The 21,991-nt window shown below is 38.3% G+C and overlaps 1 long non-coding RNA gene across 1 annotated transcript; it reads left to right on the top strand.

Annotated features, from left to right (window-relative positions):
- Positions 1-8,338: 8,338 nt before the first annotated feature.
- On the top strand, positions 8,339-20,093 carry LOC130680418 (uncharacterized). Its single transcript, XR_008993418.1, has 3 exons — positions 8,339-9,842; positions 11,626-11,768; positions 19,862-20,093. It is a non-coding gene; the product is annotated as an uncharacterized LOC130680418 (long non-coding RNA).
- Positions 20,094-21,991: the final 1,898 nt, after the last annotated feature.

Raw genomic sequence — 21,991 nt, 5'->3', positions numbered from 1 at the left:
TTAAAAAGATTTGTGTTCCTTATTCACTGTCATCTCAGAAGTTTGAGAGTCCAATATTTAATTAATCTGAAAATCATCACTGAGCCTGGGAACTACCTGCTCTTGTTTAGAAAGGAAGGCTCACAAAGCCTAGGTTTGCCGCTGGTATCAGGAACTTTGACATCAGCCTGGGTGGGAGTGTGATAGGGAAAGTCACATACTCTCAGAGAACTTAGAGGCCTGGGTCCCTGAATTCTTCCTCTGAAAGCAGCTCCAGATGCTTCTCCCAGAGCTCTCCACTAAGGGGAACATACAGCATGATCAATCACTTAAGACATATTTATTGAGTCCCTACTATATGCCATGTACTATTCTAGATGTGACAGGTGCACATTCTGCCTTTTTTTGTGTAATTTTAGCTAAGAGACACAATCTCTCAGATTTCTGTTTCTCCCTCCACAACACAAAGACCACGGGGTTTGACTTGAATGGTCAAGTAATTCCAGGTGAAGGATATTTGGCACTCCTATGTAACCCACATTAGTGAGCTCAGAGTAAGCAAGACATCCCCCTCACTCACTGGTGACCATAAATGAGCTGACCCCAGACACAGAAGAGTGAGTGGCCTCAGGTGAGTTGTTTCCTTTCTTACCTATCATTTCCTTGTAATATTGATAACAATGATAATGTACCCACCTCAAATGGTTAGTGAGGATTAAAGGGCATGGATAATGTAAATCACCCAGTGTAAGGTCTAGCATCCTCAATAAATTGGGCTATTACTATAAAGTGCTTTGAGCTCTTCAAATTAAAGGTATGTGAAATCCAAGTTACTTTCAGATCCTTCCCAGTTTCCTGGAATTCACCGTGTTCTAATGGGCCTGATAAGGAAAACACTCAACACAGCCGTCAAGGTCAGCAAACCGCTTTTTCCCTCTGGTTGGCAGAGCCCCACCCAGTTCCCTCCTGCCCTCCTCCAGGCTCCTGCTTTGCCCTGCGCATGCCGAAATGCCACATATCAAAAGAATATAAATGTCCCCCTTGCTTGTGCTCAGGGCTCAGACCTTGGGAAATGACTCCTCTCTGAGCCCACAGGTTTAAGAATAAAACCTCAACATTCCAAGACCTTCAAGTGCTGCTTGGTTCTTCCATCAGTGATCCAGTCCAGGTTTCCCAGTATTTTCTGTAAGAGGGCCAAGGGAAGTAGATTTTTCCCACTCACACCTAACTTCTTGCGAATTCCCAGATCCCCTTTGTCAGCCCCTATCACAAAGCAATGTTTGTTAAGAATTCTGTTATAGTTTCTTCATCTCAGATGGGCTAACAGAGAGCTCCATACATTTATATTGTCTGTTTGAGGACTAGCCTAGAACTAGGATTTGGTATGAAAAGGATTTCTGTTAGAAACAAAATCCAAAAAATTCACTATTTCAAACACTTCCTCAGTTTTTACTTTCTTACTGTAGGGCCCTTCCAAAGTTGAGAAATATTACACTCTGAGTCTGTGCTTCTTCATGCTTCACCTTGAAGGATGTGGTAGTTTGTCATGACCATATCATTGCTTATATGGCAGCTTTCAGGGATAATTACTTGTTTAGTTTTCAGGTAATCTGAATTAAAGATAATCTCCTTTAGTTTTCAGATAAGAGAATTATTATTTTCTCCATTTACCACCCTTTAAATAGAAAATTTAGATAATGATAATAACATGTTCAAGGTCACACAACTAGCTTATTGTGGAGTGGGGATTCCAACCCTTGATGTCAAACTCTGCTATTCCTTTTTTTTTTTGAGAGGGCATCTCTCATATTTATTGATCAAATGGTTGTTAACAACAATAAAATTCTGTATAGGGGACTCAATGCACAATCATTAATCCACCCCAAGCCTAATTCTCATCAGTCTCCGATCTTCTGAAGCATAACGAACAAGTTCTTACATGGTGAACAAATTCTTACATAGTGAATAAGTTCTTACATGGTGAACAATACAAGGGCAGTCATCACAGAAACCTTCGGTTTTGATCATGCATTATGAACTACAAACAATCAGGTCAAATATGAATATTCGTTTGATTTTTATACTAGATTTATATGTGAATCCCACATTTCTCCCTTATTATTATTATTATTATTTTTTTTAATAAAATGTTGAAGTGGTAGGTAGATGCAAGATAAAGGTAGAAAACATAGTTTAGTGGTGTAAGAGAGCAAATGTAGATGATCAGGTGTGTGCCTGTAGACTAAGTATTAATCCAGGCTAGACAAGGGCAACAAAACATCCACGGATGCAGGAGATTTCTCTCAAAACAGGGGGGGTGAGGTTCTAAGCCTCACCTCTGTTGATCCCCAATTTCTCACCTGATGGCCCCCCTGCGACTGTGCCTGTCTTAGGTTGTTCCTCCCTTGAGGAATCTTACCCGTCTCTGGCTAACCAGTCATCTTCCGGGGCCATACAGGGAAATGTAAAGTTAGTAAGTGAGAGAGAAGCAATATTCTTTGAAAAGGTTAGCTTTTTATTTCTTTGCAGATTTATGCCCTGTGGCTTTTATGCCCAGCATTTGTCTTGAGGTATCTTTACCACTTGGAAGAATTATGATACTCGGTAAATTCGATATGAGGCACGAATTCTATTTAAGGGTTGTAATTAGGAAGGAAGAAGAAAAGCTATAGAAGTAGCAGACGGAAGAAAACATGGGAAGATTGATTATTTCTTTGACATATCTTCTTGTAGAGTAACTTCAGCAAATATAGGTTTTAAACTACTAATTAAATTGCGCACACACATTAACATAATAGGTGCTATTCCTTTTTTTTTTTTTACCACACTTGATAACTGATTTCTGAAGACTTTTGGTGTTCTGACCACCTCATTGCATGTCCATGGCATATTTTATCTGGCAGCATTACTTTAAAAATTATTCATTCATTAAATAAACTATTTCCTTTCTTAATAGGTACCATGCTAAGATTGGGACTTCAATGATAATCATCCACAGACATATTCGCAAAAATAAATGTAAAATTAGAACTGGGATGAGTTTTTTAAAGAAGTGTATGATGCTCTTAGAACATATAATGGGGGGGGTTGTATCTGGTCTGGGAAGTGAGGTCAGGAAATGCTTCCTGAAGAAGTAACAACTAAGCTGAAATCTGAAAGGTAAGTGGCAGCTACCCAGGCCAAAGGAGGAGTATTCTAGGCAGAGGAAATGGCACGTGCAAAGGACAATGGAACAGGAAGGAAGAGAGTGTGTCACAAAGAAGTGAGAAAAGATCAGGGAACCCAGAGCAGAACCAAAGGGGGATGGGTATAGTGTGCAGTAAGATTTTCATCACTATCCTTTGAAAAAATATTTATTTATTTCTCTTACCGACTCAACACATTGGCAGAGCACTCGCCATAAATGAGGCACCAGAGTCAGTGCTCGGGGAGTGAGTGACAGCAGATGCTGGCCTCTGCACAGGGACTCTTAGAGTCCTCACCAGAACCCAAAAAATAGGTAACTCAGATTCAATTCTACGATAAAGTGCAAAATGCTAGAGATAGACCCAAGAGGGACACCGAACCCAAGCAAGGAGATCAGGAAAGCATCAGCTGGGGCCTAAAGATGGGTGAACGTTAGCCAGCTGAAGAGGTGAGGATGAGCTTTACTGTCAAGATAATAGATTAGGGTAGGGGAAGGTCCAACATAAAAGGGAGGACAACTAAACTATGGGGTAGAACAGGGGCTTAGAGATGAGTGTGGGGATTCAGGCAGAGCTGGCATGGGTCTCCTCAGATATGTTAGAGAATGTGTGATTCATCCTCAGTCACTGGAAACTTTTAACAGGGAAGAAATCACAGATTTTTGTGTTGAAAAGTTCTCTCTGCAGAATTGAAGACTGAAGAAGGTGGAGGTGTATATTTAAAAAGCTATTGCTATAATCAAGAAGGAGGTGATAGTGATCTGAACTATAGCAATTACAGTGGGGATAGAGAGAGGAAGAGGGATTCATGTCATATCTGGAAAGCAGATTCAATCAGGTGTGCTCTTTTACATAAATGGCCTTTGTCTTAGGCATGCCTGCATTGTCTGCCATGCCTACAAGCTCCTTCTAATGGAAATGATTCTGCTCATGGCCTCTGCTAAAGAGACAGCCATACTTTTCACCATGTGATGTTATCACCCAGCAAGTCCAGGCACCTGGGGAAGGAGCATCTTATTGGATGAGGTCTGAGTATCTGAACCAAAGCTGGGATATAGTCTGTCAAAAAAATTCATACTGACTTTCATGGGAGTGAAAGTCATGAGACACAAACAGAATAAGGCAAGTAGCAAAGAGAAATTTAAAATTATGAAGAAGCCAAGGTAATGGACAGTAACATTACGTTGGAATCCGAGAATGATTCCAAGCCACAGATTCCAAGCTGCTGAAGTCACTAAAGCCACCTTGAACCCTGAACCACCCTTTAGTGCCTGCTTTTCTGAGTCCGGCTTTTTCTGAAGTTCCATGCCTATATTCTTTTTTTTTTTTTTTTTTTTTTTTAGATAATTATTTTTTATTGAAGGGTAGTTGACACACAGTATTACATTACATTAGTTTCAGGTGTACAACACAGTGATTCAACATTTATATACATGATAATTCTAGGTACCAGCTATCACCATACCAAGTTGTTACAATATTTTGACTATATTCCTTATGCTATACATTACATCCCGGTTACTTATTTATTTTACAATTGGAAGTGTGTACTTTTTTTTGGTTGTTGTTGTTAGGGCATCTCTCATATTTATTGATCAAATGGTTGTTAACAACAATAAAATTCTGTATAGGGGAGTCAATGCTCAATGCACAATCATTAATCCACCCCAAGCCTAATTTTCGTCAGTCTCCAATCTTCTGAAGCATAATGAACAAGTTCTTACATGGAGAACAAATTCTTACATAGTGAATAAGTTACATGGTGAACAGTACAAGGGCAGTCATCACAGAAACTTTTGGTTTTGCTCATGCATTATGAACTATAAAGAGTCAGTTCAAATATGAATACACATTTGATTTTTATACTTGATTTATATGTGGATACCACATTTCTCTCTTTATTATTTTTAATAAAATGCTGAAGTGGTAGGTAGACACAACATAAAGGTAGAAAACATAGTTTAGTGTTGTAAGAGAGCAAATGTAGATGATCAGGTGTGTGCCTGTAGACTATGTGTTAATCCAAGCTAGACAAGGGCAATAAAACATCCACATATGCAGAAGATTTCTCTCAGAACAGGGAGGGTGAGGTTCTAAGCCTCACCTCTGTTGATCCCCAATTTCTCACCTGATGGCCCCCCTGCGACTGTGCCTGTCTTAGGTTGTTCCTCCCTTGAGGAATCTTACCCGTCTCTGGCTAACCAGTCATCTTCCGGGGCCATACAGGGAAATGTTAAGTTGGTAAGTGAGAGAGAAGCCTTATTGTTTGAAATGGTTAGCTTTTTATTTCTTTGCATATTTATGCCCTGTGGCTTCTATGCCCAGCATTTGTCTTGAGATATCTTTACCACTTGGAGGAGTTATGATACTCGGTAAATTTGATATGAGGCACGAATTCTATTTAAGAATTCGTTGTAATTAGGAAGGAAGAAGAAAAGCTATAGAAGTAGCAGGCGGGAGAAAACATGGGAAGATTGATTATTTCTTTGACATATCTTCTTGTAGAGTAACTTCAGCATGTATAGATTTTAAGCTACTACTTAAATTGCGCACACACATTAACATAATAGGAGTATAGTTACATAACCAAAGCATACCTGTAATTACCAGCCATCTCCAGTGAAACCAAGAAAACCAGTTAGGCACCCTAGGCATTTGTGAAAACTTATCAATGATATGATGGTTATTATCTAACTGAATTTGAATAGTTTGAGAAAAATCAGACAAATTAAAACAACCCATTCCTGGGCACTGTTCACATCCCATATGTTCTTTTAACAGTAAATAGTCTGAAGTTGTAAGATTTTGGAGCGCTACAATTTGCACTTCTCCTAATTCTTGGTTGAGTTCCAACAGTATAGATCCAGTCAAATTTGTTGTTTTACTGTATGCACAGGCCAGCTTAGATATCTCCTTCATTCCCATGGCAAGTCCAGGAGCTGGTGGGATGAGTGCATCTACAGCTGTAGCAGTGCATGGATCTTTGTTGGGGTTTTTTGATGATCATCTTCTGGCATGAGTCTTCCCGAGAGTGCTGATGTTGGAAGTTCTCTTTCATATCGTATCTTAGTTCATTTTCGGGGTAGCCAAATTAGGCTTTGATCCTCTGTATAAACACAAACAGACCCTTTGCCTACACTTTTATATGTCCTTTATATCATTGTGTAGAACTCATTAGAGGTCACCACATAGGAACTGCATTTTTTTTTTTTAATCATTAATCTACACTTACATGACGAATACTTTGTTTACTAGGCTCTCCCCTATACCAGGTCCCCCCTATATACTCCTTTACAGTCACTGTCCATCAGCGTAGCAACCTGTTGTAGAATCACTACTTGTCTTCTCTGTGTTGTACAGCCCTCCCCTTTCTCCCACCCCGCTATGGATGCTAATCTTAATACCCCCCTACTTCTCCCCCCCTTATCCCTCCCTACCCACCCATCCTCCCCAGTCCCTTTCCCTTTGGTACCTGTTAGTCCATTCTTGAGTTCTGTGATTCTGCTGCTGTTTTGTTCCTTCAGTTTTTCCTTTGTTCTTATATTCCACAGATGAGTGAAATCATTTGGTATTTCTCTTTCTCTGCTTGGCTTGTTTCACTGAGCAAAATACCCTCCAGCTCCATCCATGTTGCTGCAAATGGTTGGATTTGCCCTTTTCTTATGGCTGAGTAGTATTCCATTGTGTATATGTACCACATCTTCTTTATCCATTCATCTATCGATGGACATTTAGGTTGCTTCCAATTCTTGGCTATTGTAAATAGTGCTGCGATAAACATAGGGGTGCACTGATCTTTCTCATACTTGATTGCTGCATTCTTAGGGTAAATTCCTAGGAGTGCAATTCCTGGGTCAAATGGTAAGTCTGTTTTGAGCATTTTGATGTACCTCCATACTGCTTTCCACAGTGGTTGAACAAGTTTACATTCCCACCAGCAGTGTAGGAGGGTTCCCCTTTCTCCACAGCCTCGCCAACATTTGTTGTTGTTTGTCTTTTGGATGGCAGCCATCCTTACTGGTGTGAGGTGATACCTCATTGTAGTTTTAATTTGCATTTCTCTGATAATTAGCGATGTGGAGCATCTTTTCATGTGTCTGTTGGCCATCTGTATTTCTTTTTTGGAGAACCGTCTGTTCAGTTCCTTTGCCATGCCTATATTCTTGTACAGCAAATTCCTTGATGTTTGAGAAAATTTGCGTTAGTCTCAATTCCTTAAAACTAAATTAGTCTAAGTAGAATAGTCTGTCATACTTCTTTTAAGATGGAGCATGCATGAAACATTTCTCAAAAGTACTGAGACAATAGTAATTTTATTTCAAAAATCATTCTGAGAAAGAGCTCTGTTTAACTGGTAGTTATCTTCAAGAACACACAGGAGGATTAGATTTAATGGCAGTGACTGGTTTTTCTGTATTTTCAATGAGAAATGAACAATAAAAAAGGGGCTTCAATTGTAGTAGGGGGAATTTAGATTAGATTTTCTTTAAAAGTAACTGTTTTCTTTACACTGGAAAGACTACAGATGGGTCTTCTCTGGATGAAAAAGATAAGTCATTTTAGGGAAGCAAGACATTTTTTTAAAACTGGAGTTCAATGTACACAGTTACGGTAACAAAGAAACAACTACCAGCTGCGGTGGCCCCTGGTCCCAGGGAACCACATGGACAAGATTATAGCCACAGGTTTTTACTTCACATTGTGGGAGGAAGTGTGCCCGGTTTGGATGTAGAGTCAGAATACCTCCAGTGAAGGCATAACTCTACCCATTCTAATTAGGATCTGTATAGGGGAAGTAGGAATTCTTTTTCCAGATACTGTGAGAATTAAAAACACTTGCCATGTAGAAAAGCATCACATAAGCTGCACATCACTGAACACTGTTTATATTTATGATAAGAGTTTTCATTCAGAATAAGAAAAACTAGTGATATTCACCTTCCAAGTTAAAAACACTGACTTTGGGATCAGAGTGCTCCAGTTTTTAGAGGTGCTTATTAGATCACTGATAATATCAGACAATTATCTATACTCTCCAAACCTCAGTTTCATCAGCCTATAAAATGAGGTAAAAAAGCACTTCATCTCATAAGCTGTTGTGGTTTTTAATTACATTAAGTCAATTGATTACATTGAGAATATAAAGATGAATAAGCCAGATTCTATCATTAAAAAGTTATAATCTAATAGGGGTCTTTATGTGATAGAATTGATTTCTCATGTATCTGGGAAGGTTTTCTTCCTAGCTGCTCATAGAGCATATTTTTCCATCGTAACTTTATCACAGTACTGTTGTCAGGCAGCTGCATATGCGAAGGTCCCTCCCTGTGCTTTAGGTAAAACCTCAACCAAGCCAGGGAAGGATTCTTGACCCTGATAGAGGAAGAATTCTCAACCAGGTTGGAAGAGTGTGGGTAAGGAAGGAATTCATTAAAGCAAGAGTAGAAGCGAATGGCGGCAGCACCCACAGGCAGCAGAGAGCACGGGAGAGCAGAGGGAGGGGAGGGAAGCTCTCTGAACCCCTGCTCAGCATAGGGCAGATCCCTGGCCAGCTCCTGAAGCCAGGGTCACCTGGTGCCCAGTGTCCACTTGACTCTGCATGGCATGGGAACTAAGTCCTGCCCACCCCAGGATTTGGGGGAGCCATGGAGCACTGGATGGAGTGAGTTCATGTTCTAAGAACTTCCACTTCTATATTCTCTGTAGGACCTTAAACACTTCTTTACACATATACTAATACAGCTGATTAGCTCACTCAACATCAATTTTAATCTCCTTGTATAATCCTTCAAGGCTGAAAAGTTAAATTTTTCAGTGTGGCTCTGTTACATGTTTAGAACTGGCATGCAACAAAGAGCACAATCTAATCCATTGCATTTAAGAATTGGTTGTGGTCTAGAAAGAAAGAAGTCAATGAGTAGGAACAAGTCAGTGTGTCTTTGGCATCTTACAGGAGATGGTGATGAGATAAGATAAACAGCTTCCTTTTAAAGGTATGATTCTGTAGGTTACAGAATACACATTAAAATAGCTAGGTAGTTGGCAGTCGTGTGGTGAGTCCTTTATATACACAAATCCATTTTCTTCTCTTACCCATCTTACCTAAAAGTTCATTTTATAGATGAAGAGGCTATAGTTCATAAAGGATAGTGATATAGCCCAGGTCTTTCAGCCAGCAGTTTGCAAAGCCAGGATTCTCTGGCTCTCGAATGCTATGTGCAAAATCTCAAATGGCAAGTTACATTATTTTGACGTCTACAAGGAACTTCCTTCCAGGGAGAGAATGAATTAACCAACTGACATTAATGTTCCAGTCTTCTTGCCAACCACAGTTCTCTGAAAAATGAAAAATTGTGTCTGGTTGTAAGACAGTCCTTTATGAGTTGGGATGGCATAATTTTTCCAACCTCATCCACTCCCTCAAACCTGATACATTGAATAGGCAAATTTCAGGAATCAATGAAGTTAAGAGACATGCGGATCCACCAGAATGCTGCCATGCTGGTGGTGGGGACCTCTCCCCCCTGGACAGCTCCTCTTTTCATATCCTGTCTTTTCTAAGGCCACAACCCCCATTTCTTTTTCCCTTCCCTCTGTCTTTCAGAGGTTGTTGTGGTTTATGCATGAGGCTTTGGGGTGTTCACTGTAACTGCATGACACAGATTTTAAGCTATTTTGGTAAGAGGTGTGCCCCCATGTTGTTCTCACATCAAATATTTCCCGAAGATTGTGTAATTCCACATCTCAGTCTTACCTTGACTAGTCTTTTAAGTTCCGGCTCAGTCAACAGCAGGGAGTCTTAGCGGCTGTTTTTGTGATGCAATTTCAGGGTCAAGAAGAAGGCATCTCTGACCCTCATAAAATTATATCTCCAACTGCTCAATGGTGTCTAAAAATTCAGAGAGATTTATTCCTTTAAGCTGTGGCTTTCTGCATTTCCCACAGAACTATTACCCCTAGGAACCTAGTATATTAAGCTTTATCAGTCATTAACATCCTATTGAATCTGAGTTTACCAGATCCTCCACCTACCAGTTTTTAAAAAGCAGCCCCAGAGTGGGAAGCCTCAGAGCATAAGGCTGTACTTAAGGCATGGAAGAACTGGGGGGCATTGTCACTGCCTTGCTAAAGCCCCCCCAACTCCAGCAGGGGTGGCCAGGGGAAATTTCAATCGTGAGGCTCATAGTCACTCTCCCCATTGCCTCTCTCTCTTTCCTTTTTCTTTTCAGTACTTTATGCTGTCTGAATAACCTTGGATGTTATTCTTTTTAGTACTAAAATAGGAGTTTAAACTGGGCTTATGTTGCCTAAGTACTAGAAAACAATTTGGAAATCCAACTTTGGGATCCAAATGCCAGCTCCACCTCTTACTAGCTGTCTGGTAAATCAAACGCAGCATGTGTAAAATTGGATTCTTTCTTGTTGAAATGTTTACAGCATCTCACTAGGTAAATGATGATGTTGGGATTATCTTCCAGAGACTTCCTCATTTCACTTTATAAAATAGTATCACTTTGGTGGATTCACCTTAGTCCAGAGTCAGTCTCAGTAGCTCAAGATCTGATATTTACAGCATACCAAGAATGGCTAAGTTCCTTTTGGGCAATGACACTTTAGACCAGGTTACTAAGCCAAAATAAAGATTTATTAAATTACAGTGAAAACTAACCACCAAGTACAATGGCTATTTGAATCACCCTCTCCAGCCCATCGTCTCCTTTTAGGAATGCTACAAGTAAATCAGAATTAATAGAAGCTGCATCTGGAATCAAAGCAAGGAGAATTTTTATGGGATTTGGGGGTTTAATAATGCTGACCCCCTATAGTCTGATTTACATAATTTGACACCATTAATATGACAATTATCCTTCATTCATTCTTCTTCCTTGTGTTCTATTGATACCTTACCCTTTCTTGACCCTTCCATCTTCTGCCCATCCCATATTAGTGTCTTAAATCAGGTCCTCGTCATTCAAACCTAGAATATAAGAAATCCTTAATTCTCTTTACCACCCCTTTTTTCCATTTTAATATAGTCTCCACAAATTGAACACTCATCTTTCTAAAAGTGCATGTGAAATCACATAGTATCTCCAGTTTGAAATGCATCAATATTTTTTCCTTAGTATAAAATTCAAAATCCATAATATGATTTTTAAGCTTCTTTAGGAACTGCCCCCTGCCTACCTCTCCAATCTCATTTACTGACAATTTCCTCATTTTCTAGCCAGGTTAAATTGATGGCACTTTTCTCTGAATAGGACAGGCTTTCTCTCATAAATGCCCCTATGCAAGCTGTTTCCTTTACACATAATGACTCCTCTTCTTTTCTTGCTATAATTCTGGGGGGGAAATCCTGCGGCAAAATACCTCTAACACCAAAATCAGTCAAAGAGAGAAATAAAGTTAAGAAGCCTGTTTATTTCTTACAAGCAGTCATCCTGTCTCTCTCTTGCCCCAGCTGCAGCAGAAGAGCACCCCACCAAATCTCGGCGGTCCAGATAAAACATCGCATGCCCCTGTAATCAGCGATTGATATGTAGATGAACTAATTCTCTCTACCCTTTTGAAACACCTATTGATACACACATACATTAAAGCCAGGTGAGAGATTCTGGAAATATTGCAGTTTTACCCACACTTCTTCTTGACTCCTTCCCATACCAGCTTAGGTGCTCCTCCAATGTGCCTCCCAGCTTCCTTCATGCCCATCCATCATAAAACTATCAAATATGTAGATTATAGAATAGAGATCTATGGTTGATCATAAATCACAGATCTAACATTTTTCAGTTTACTTGTTTACCAATTTGTCTTCTACTAAATGGTTATCTTCTCAAGGAAATGACTTTCTTTCAACTTTATATTACTAACTAATAGTATAGTGCCTAGAATATAGTAGTTACTTGATAAATATTCATAGAATAAATAACCTAATAAATAAGTGAAATGGGTCTATCATTTTTGATCAGTAACTCTTTTAGCTACTTGAAATATATTACATACTGTTTAATTCTTACAGCAAAAGAGTTATTATTATCTCTTTCATCCCTATTTTGAGGAACTCATTTTAGAAAATTTAACGTTCCCAAAGGTCCACAGCTAGTAAATTAAGGTCAAGCTCTGAACACTGATCTGATTTTAAAAATCTGTTATCTGCTGGACCATTCTGGTGCAGCTGACTATAGGTTTAAAAGGAATTCAGCTATATAACGATCAGGTGGCCTGGAATCATCAGTAAAAATTCCCATGAAAGAAGTGAGTCCTCCTTAGTTGAGACAGGAAAATTGTGTAGGTTTTGGATACATTGATAGTTGAAGATGGAATCTTTCAGGCAAAGAGGACTTACCCAGTGAAATCCATACCCAAATAGATTCACGGACTCTGAGAGCACTGTGATGTTTTCCTATTCCAGTACGCCTCCAAGTATGTTGGCAGCATACTGGAAAATGGAATCCTAGCCTCCCTCTATGAAATTTTTAATCCTTAAACGAAACTTAATCCTAGCCCTCCCTCCATGAGATTAAACTGATTTTAAATTGAATGCTTTCAATTTTGAAGTTATAAAAATAATTTAATTGTGGTTGCAAAGGAAATAATATTTCTTTGTAAAGAAATAACTTTTAAGCTATTCAGTTTTAGATAAAGAGCAAAAAGATTCTATGTTTACCACAAATCAGTTATTATATCAACTTTTAGAAACTTCCTACTTCCAGCTGAGGTAAGATTTTTACCAACATATCATTACATTAATCTATTGTGAGAATTTAAGTACTGAATTACCTTAGGAAGCCTGGGGATAAAAATAATAAAATGTTTTCAGATGTCAAAAACTTGGAATTGGGTTCAAACTATTTTAAGAAGTCAGGGGCTATTACTGGTTTCTTGGGTTATTTTTCCTCTCATGTACACAGCACTGCAAACAGGCCTGAAGTAGTTCACTTTTTCTCGCTGCTCATTCTTAAACGGAATAGGAAAGCTGAGTAAAAGACCCTCCTTAGCAGAAGTCTAGATGAGTGAACCCACAAGAAAAGAGCTGAAGAGTAAAAGCTAAAGGGAGGCCAACCTTTATGAACACATAATTAAGAGTTGCTAACTGGGTTGAGTGTTTTCACCAGCATTATGACATTTTTTTATAGTAAATAAATATGACTTAAAGAAGTCCAGGAACTTGTCCAGTTTCTATCTCACAGCAAGCATGGACGGAATCAAAGTTAAATCCCATTATATATATGTGTTTTTTGGAGGTTTAAGGGACATTTATTAATCCATCAGTCGCTCTTCTCATCTACATTATAACCAGGAGAAGATAAACCCAAGGAACCAGATGAGGGTAAAAATACACTTACAGATAGTTATTATTAGCAAAGCTAAATTGAAAAGTACAATGGGATCTCCTACTCCCCTCCAAAAACCTAGATTTGAAATGCACATGACACAGAAATCTCCACCCTATGGTAAGTGTGAAAACTCAGATCAGAGCCGACCTACCAGAAATGAGGCCTAGTTCATCAGCTATCTCAAGGAGGAGGAAGCAAGAAAACACATGCCATCCCATGATATAAAGCAGGAGCCATGGCCCATACTGCTCCCTGTCCAATAGAATGGTCCTGCCTCTTGGTCTGCATGATCTATGGGGTGCCAGTCTTTTCTTCCCAAGCACAGGAACAAATGAGAGGCAAAGGCACTGGTCATACCTGAGAAGTAGAAATCTTTCATGAAAATGAGCAACAAAAGTAGAGATCACCCATAATACTTTTCAATGTATTAAAAGCCTCATAGCTTCTATAGACTATTTTAAGTCTGTATTGTAGACTACGGTGAGTCTTAAGACCTTGATCCAAAGATGGTAGAAACAGCGTAGAACCACCGTAGTATGTGGTAAAGAAACTCTGGGAACATCCTTCCCGTGACATTTGCACTGGGTATAGGATATAGTGATAAATAGTTATTTTTAATTTTTTGAAAAGTCAGTGCTCTTTCTTTTTTGAATATTACAAAAACAAGGTGATTTTACCTCCAACATAGCCAAATTAATAATTGTCTTGATTTTTAGCAGCTGTTCTCCTCAAGGAGATTAGGAGCAGGTTTTCATGTTTGTGTTTCTCACAGGACACAGTCAGTGTTCTGACATGCACAAAATGTAGAATTGAGCTAATACTATTTCCATAATGTAATCTAGAAACCTCTTGAAGGTTAATGTCTGTGTATCTTGCTTCACCAATATCCCCCTAAGAGTGATATGCAGTGGGAGATGCACGAATGATTTACTTAATAAAATAACGGAGAAAGAACCTAGAAAAAGGCTGTTTAGTTCTTGAGAAAGCCCATGTTGTTTCTTCAATGATTTGTTCCCATTCTGGCAAGTACTTTAAGTTCTGCATAAAGATAGCATCCTGCCTCAAGCCTAGCGTTTAGATTTTGTTCCTGGATAGTCCAAACTCATATGATCTACACCTTGCTCTACTTCCCCAAATTCCTTAGCTACCTATTTTACTGCCCTATTACTTTTTATAATCTCCTCTTTTATCTTGACACACAATTTTTTTTTTTAGTAACAATGATTTTTTTTAGTAACTATGCCTTTCATTAGCTGAAGTATTCAAAAGTATCCTTCAAAACAACTCAATTCCCAGTTCTGCCAGATCCCTGAGATCAGCCACAACTCCCTAAGCCTCTCACCAAATATAGTCTGACCAAGCTTTGTAGCCAGATAGAGAATGTGCCTTTTATGCCAAAGAAACTAAACTTTATCTCTGGAAAACATGTACTGTTTATTTCTTTCTTTGGTGCTAGCTATACAACCCAGTCAACCAGCTTGCCATTTTTCAAGCAAGCTCAGAGCCGCATTCAGGGCTCACCTACAGCAACGAACATTAAATGCCTAGTACTATTAATTTCTCTACTTTTAAATTTTCTGTGCAATTTAGTTGTCAATGATCCAGGAATAATAAATCATAATACTCATAATCATAATAAATAACCACCATTATGAACCTCTAAGTATCACTTGCTATCCTAAATTGTGCATGTATGTGCAAATATATATAAACCACATATGTAAATAAAATTATATATATGCCACATATACATATACATAATTTTTTTTTTCAGTATTTTTTCTTTTTTTCTTTTTTTTTTTTTGATAATTATATTTTATTGAAGGGTAGTTGACGCACAGTATTACATTAGTTTCAAGTGTACAACACAGTGATAAAACATTTATATACATAATTCTAGGTTCCAGCTATCACCCTACCAAGCTGTTACAATATCTTGACTATATTCCTTATGCTATACATTACATCCCGGTTACTTATTTATTTTACCATTGGAAATCTGTCATTTTTTTTTTTTTTTGTGAGGGCATCTCTCATATTTACTGATCAAATGGTTGTTAATGACAATAAAATTCTGCATAGGGGAGTCAATGCTCAATGCACAATCATTAATCCATCCCAAGCCTAATTTTCGTCAGTCTCCAATCTTCTGAGGCATAACAAACAAGTTCTTACATGGAGTACAAATTCTTACATAGTGAATAAGTTACATGGTGAACATTACAAGGGCAGTCATCACAGAAGCTTTCGGTTTTGCTCATGCATTATGAACTATAAACAGTTCAAATATGAATACTCATTTGGTTTTTATACTTGATTTATATGTGGATACCACATTTCTCTCTTTATTATTATTATTTTTAATAAAATACTGAAGTGGTAGGAAGATACAAGATAAAGGTACAAAACATAGTTTAGTGTTGTAAGAGAGCAGATGTAGATGATCAGGTGTGTGCCTGTAGACTATCTGTTAATCCAAGCTAGACAAGGGCAATAAAACATCCACATATGCAGAAGATTTCTCTCAGAACGGGGGCTGAGGTTCTAAGCCTCACCTCTGTTGATCCCCAATTTCTCACCTGATGACCCCCCTGCGTCTGTGCCTGTCTTAGGTTGTTCCTCCCTTGAGGAATCTTACCTGTCTCTGGCTAACCAGTCATCTTCCGGGGCCATACAGGGAAATGTAAAGTTGGTAAGTGAGAGAGAAGCCTTACTGTTTGAAATGGTTAGCTTTTTATTTCTTTGCATATTTATGCCCTGTAGCTTCTATGCCCAGCATTTGTCTTGAGGTATCTTTACCACTTGGAAGAATTATGATACTTGGTAAATTTGATATGAGGCACGAATTCTATTTAAGGGTTGTAATTAGGAAGGAAGAAGAAAAGCTATAGAAGTAGCAGGCGGAAGAAAACATGGGAAGATTGATTCTTTCTTTGACATATCTTCTTGTAGAGTAACTTCAGCATGTATAGGTTTTAAGCTACTACTTAAATTGCGCACACACATTAACATAATAGGAGTATAGTTACATAACCAAAGCATATCTGTAATTACAAGCCATCTCCAGTGAAACCAAGAAAACCAGTTAGGCACCTTAGGCATTTGTGAAAGCTTATCTATGATATGGTGGATATTGTCCAACTGAACTTGAACAGTCTGAGAGAAATCAGACAAATTAAAACAACCCATTCCTGGGGACTGTTCACATCCCTTATGTTCTTTTAACAGTAAATAGTCTGTAGTTGTAGGATTTTGGAGCGCTACAATTTGCACTTCTCCTAATTCTTGGTTGAGTTCCAACAGTATAGATCCAGTCAAATTTGTTGTTTTACTGTATGCACAGGCCAGCTTAGATATCTCCTTCATTCCCATGGCAAGTCCAGGAGGTGGTGGGATGAGTGCATCTACAGCTGTAGCAGTGCGTGGATCTTTGTTGGGTTTTTTGATGATCATCTTCTGGCATGAGTCTTCCCGAGAGTGCTGATGTTGGAAGTTCTCTTTCATATCGTATCTTAGTTCATTTTAGGGGTATCCCAATTAGGCTTTGATCTCATATACATAATTTTTGTGGTTGTTACTGTTATCCCTGTTTTATAGATAAACTGAATTGCCAAAAGTTTAAGCAATTTGACTAAGGTCTGAATAAGATCTGCCTCAAATACTCACTTCTATGTCTTTGAAAGCCCAAAATCCTCCCTGACAGTTTCTCAGAATTCTTGGGTGTTTCATAATCTCAGAGTCACCTCAACCTCTGAGCTCTTGATTTCTTCTTTGATGCATCTGATGCTTATTCTTGGGAACTTTTAAAACTAATGAACAGACTCAATCTTTCCTTCCTTGCTTAGAACAGATAATGAAACTCAATAGCTAGAGAGACAGATGGCAGTTACATTACTAATAAAGTTGATTGGACAAGATGTCTTTAGATCTATTTGCATTTATCAATCGTCCCCCCACAGAATTGCAAGGGTCAGTCCATCTGATCATTTTTACACGTGACAAACCACCATCCTTCCCACTCTCCCCCGTGAGTTTATTACATGAAGGAGCAGTGAGATTGTTTTGAAAGAGAAAAAGAAGAGAAAGGAGAAGGACAAGGAGAAAGAGAAGAGCATCAAGACTAAATTCATTTCTTCTCCCAATCTTGCCAATGAGGTAAATCACTGTCCCTCCCATGGGGAAAGCCCAAGAGTGTTATTCCAGCTGAAATACTTCTTCCTGGAGACACAAAACAAGGGAAGTGAAGGTTTTCCCTAAATTCCAGTTTCCTCCCTTGAGGAAAGTCATCCATTCCTCAATTTCCTTGGATTTAGTAGAATTTACCAAAACTTTAGAAGGAAGATAAAAATAGGATTAAATCACCGCAATGTTTTAGCTCTTAATTTTATATCTATTATTTTAAACCTAGCCTGAAAATATATTCAGATAGAAAATGTGACTTTAAAAATACAGTAATAATGATTCTTGCTATATTTGGATCCAACTGTTTTTTAAGAGTATGGTCTTATAATCAGTTGAATTGTATAAACTTACATTAAATAAATTTTGGAAGTAGATATAAAAAACTGAAATTAAAGTAAGACCTGCACTGTTAAGCAGGTGTGTCTGTGCCTCTCACCACTTGCAGGTAAACCAAATCAAATCTAATGATTCAATGTCAGTGTTGTCCCATCAAAATCGCAGACAGAGCCATTCAAAATAAGGAAAGAAAAGCACAAATCTATGGTGTATATGTTTTAATTTATTCTTTTGGTTTACACCTTAAGATAAGTAAAATGAAGGTAATTCTTTCAATAATTCAAGATAATATTTTTTAGTATTTTCAATCAAATTGCTCAATACAAAGAAAAAGAATGGACTGCATCATATTTGTGTACTGTGGGATTTTCTCAGAAAAAAAAACGACTGCTCCTAGAGTCTTGAGAAAAAAAAAATCTAGTGGGTTACCTAAATTGGGAATCTGATCCCCAATCTCATTAACTCACATATGCACTTTAATTAATTAAAATTTTAATTTAGAATTTTTATGGAACATTAATCTTGAAAGCGCCCCTGTGAGGAGAGTGAGGGTTACTAATATTCTTCTTTAGGCTCTCACTCACAAATATCCAAATAGGATCTACAGTTGTAAAGGAAAGGAAAAACATAATGAAATGAAAACCAAAAATTTCAAGAATATCCTTAAAGTGTTTTTAGTGTGAGGAAGAGAAGGGGTTGTTTGGGCAGAAACCTAGTCATACTTTTGAAGCTTAGAAATATGTATAGTGAAGGGTGGTGACAAAAAACCATAAAATATTTTAACAGGATATGGTAAACCAATAATGCCCCCAACCCCAAACGATGTTCATATCCTAATCTCTGGAACCTTTGAATAGATTATATTATACTGCAAAAGGGATTTTGCAATTGTAATCAACATTAGAGACCCTAAAACAGGGTGATTATCCATCAGAGAAATGCTAATTAAAACCACAATGAGATATCACCTCACACCAGTTAGGATGGCCACCATCCAAAAGACAAACAACAAATATTGGCGAGGATGTGGAGAAAGGGAAACCCTCCTACACTGCTGGTGGGAATGTAAATTAGTTTAACCATTGTGGAAAACAGTGTGAAGGTTCCTCAAAAAGCTCAAAATAGAAATACCATTTGACCCAGGAATTCCACTTCTAGGAAGTTACCCTAAGAATGCAACAGCCCAGTTTGAAAAAGACATATGCACCCCTATGTTTATCGCAGCACTATTTACAATAGCCAAGAAATAGAAGCAACCTAAGTGTCCATCAGTAGATGAATGGATAAAGAAGAGGTGGTACATATACACAATGGATTATTATTCAGCCATAAGAAGAAAACAAATCCTACAATTTGCAACAACATGGATGGAGCTACAGGGTATTGTGCTCAGTGAAATAAGCCAGGTAGAGAAAGACAAGTATCAAATGATTTTACTCATTTGTGGAGTTTAAGAACAAAGAAAAAACTGAAGGAACAAAACAGCAGCAGACTCACAGAACCCAAGAATGGACTAACAATTACCAAAGGGAAAGGGGCTGGGGAGGATGGGTGGGAAGGGAAGGGAGGGATAAATGGAAAATGAGGCATTATGATTAGCACACATGATGTGTGTGGTTGGGCATGGGGAAGGCAGTGAAACACAGAGAAGACAAGTAGTGATTCTATAGCATCTTACTAGGCTGATGGACAGTGACTGTAATGGAGTATGTGGTGAGGACTTGATAATGGGGGGAGTCTAGTAACTATAATATTGCTCATGAAATTGTACATTAATGATACCAAAATAAAAAAAAATAATAAATAAATAAAATAGGGTGGTTATCCTAAATTGTCTAGGTGAACCCAATCTAATTATATGAGCCCTTGAAAGCAGAGAACTTTTTCTGGCTGGAGTTTGCAAGAAAGATGCAATGAAAGAAGGAGTCAAGGACATGTGATGGACAGCAGACTTGGATAGATAAGACAGAAGGGGAAGCCAGAAGAGACATTCAAGACATTAGAAGTGCTCAGCCTGACATTGCTAACTTTGGAGACTGAGGAAGAAGACCAGGACTAGAAGGTAAGAATGACCCCCAGAAAACAACCAGCAAGAAAATGGGAATTCTCAGTAGCTGAATTCTGCCAACCACCTTAATTAACATGAAAATGAGTTCTCCCCCACAACTTCAGGTAAGTGTTCAGGTTGGCCAACACTTAATTTCTTATTTTATGAACCTGAAGCAGAGAAGTAGCCATGCTGAAAAGAAAAATCAATTTATCCAATAGTTTACTTGTATCTGCTCTTCATAGTCCTTTTTAGGTGGTTTAATAGTTTTCCCCCAAAATCCATGTCCATCTGGAACCTCAGAGTGGGAATTTATTTGGAAATAGGATATTTGAAGATACAACTAAAATAAGGATAAAGATGAAATCATACTGAATTAGAGTGGACCCTGAATCCGATGACAGTGTCCTTATAGGAGACAGTAAAGGACACAGACAGACCTATGGAAGGAGACCGTGTGATGGCAGAGATAGGGCTTGGGTTATATAATCACAAGCCATGGAACTCCAGGAGCCACCAGAGCTGGAAGAGGCAAGGAAGGATTCTCCCCTAGAGCCTCTGCAGGCAGTGTGGTCCTGCTGTCACCTTAATTGCAGAGTTTTGGCCTTTAGAACATTAAGAATAAATTTCTGTATTTAAGTCACCAAGTTTGTGTTAATTTGATATGGCAGCCCTAGAAATACACACTTTTATTTATTTATTTTTTTAGGAGAGCTAAGGGGAGGCTTTTATTTAGAGATACAGTGAGAGGACAGACAGCTCCTGGCTCACACCTGGAGGGGAGAAGAGAGCCCTGTGCACATAATTTTGACAAATTGAGAAATACACACTTTTAAAAAAGTATTCTTACATATATTTCTCCCACACCCTCTAAATTTTCTGTGGCCCCACTTTTAGTTTCCCTGATACTTAAATGCTGACGCCGGTTGTATTCTCTTCTACTTTTCTATTTTATGCAAGTTGGGCAAAATAATGAAAATAAGTACTTGCTCCACTGCACTGGATAGTTGTTTCTTTTCTGCTTTTCTGGGGTCAAATAGCTTAAAAAGTCTAACCGGGGAGTAACTCTCTCCTGTCGTAAGTGAACGTGGTCCTTTAAGGAGTCGTACTCAGTTTCTGGATGGCTCTTTAGTTTCAGGGTAACACCATTGATTTGACAGGCCAAGTTTGTGCTGTTCTTGAAAACACATCAAGGCAACATGGTGGGAGTGTTGAGCAGGGGTTTGCTTAATTCTTAGTGGTTCTCTGGATTTGCCAGCAGCTCTATTATCTCTGGGAAAATATGGGCTTCAAATGGAACATTAAGAGTTTCTTCGTGGGATGGTTGGTTTTTATGTGTCACCTTTTAGGCCATGGGATGCCCATATATTTGGCTAACCCTTTCTAGGCGTGAGATGTTGCTGGATGACATTAACATTTGAATTGATACGCTAAATAAAGCAGAATCCCTTCCCCAATGTGAGTGGACTTGGGAGTCTTGGGAGATTACCAGCCATTATTTCTTTTAGTAGGTTTTCTGGTTCCTTCTCCTTCTTCCAAAACTCCAACAACTTGCCAACTATTTCTTTTCATGGTTTACTGTTGATGATGTAGGTTTTCTTGTTCTTTTTCATACTTTGTTCTTTTTCTCTTCTGATTGGGTAATTTCAAACCTTCTTTCCTCTAGCTCACAGACTTTTTCTTCTGCTTGAACCATTCTGCTATTATGATCTCTTTTGAATTTTTAGTTTCACCCATTGTATTCTTTAGCTCCAGAATTCATGTTTGGTTCTGTTTTATTATATCTACATCTTTGTGAAACTTCTCATTTTCTGTCTGTATTGTTTTTCTTATTTTGTGTTATTTTTAAAATTTGTTCCAGCTCATTGAGTTTCCTTAAAACAGTCATTATTCTTTATTGGATAAATTATAGGTTACCAAGT

The sequence above is a fragment of the Manis pentadactyla genome, chromosome 13, assembly GCF_030020395.1.
Source record: "Manis pentadactyla isolate mManPen7 chromosome 13, mManPen7.hap1, whole genome shotgun sequence".
Classification (NCBI taxonomy): domain Eukaryota; kingdom Metazoa; phylum Chordata; class Mammalia; order Pholidota; family Manidae; genus Manis; species Manis pentadactyla.
The sequence above is the reverse complement of the archived record's forward strand: the minus strand, read 5'-3'. Positions and strand labels throughout refer to the sequence as shown.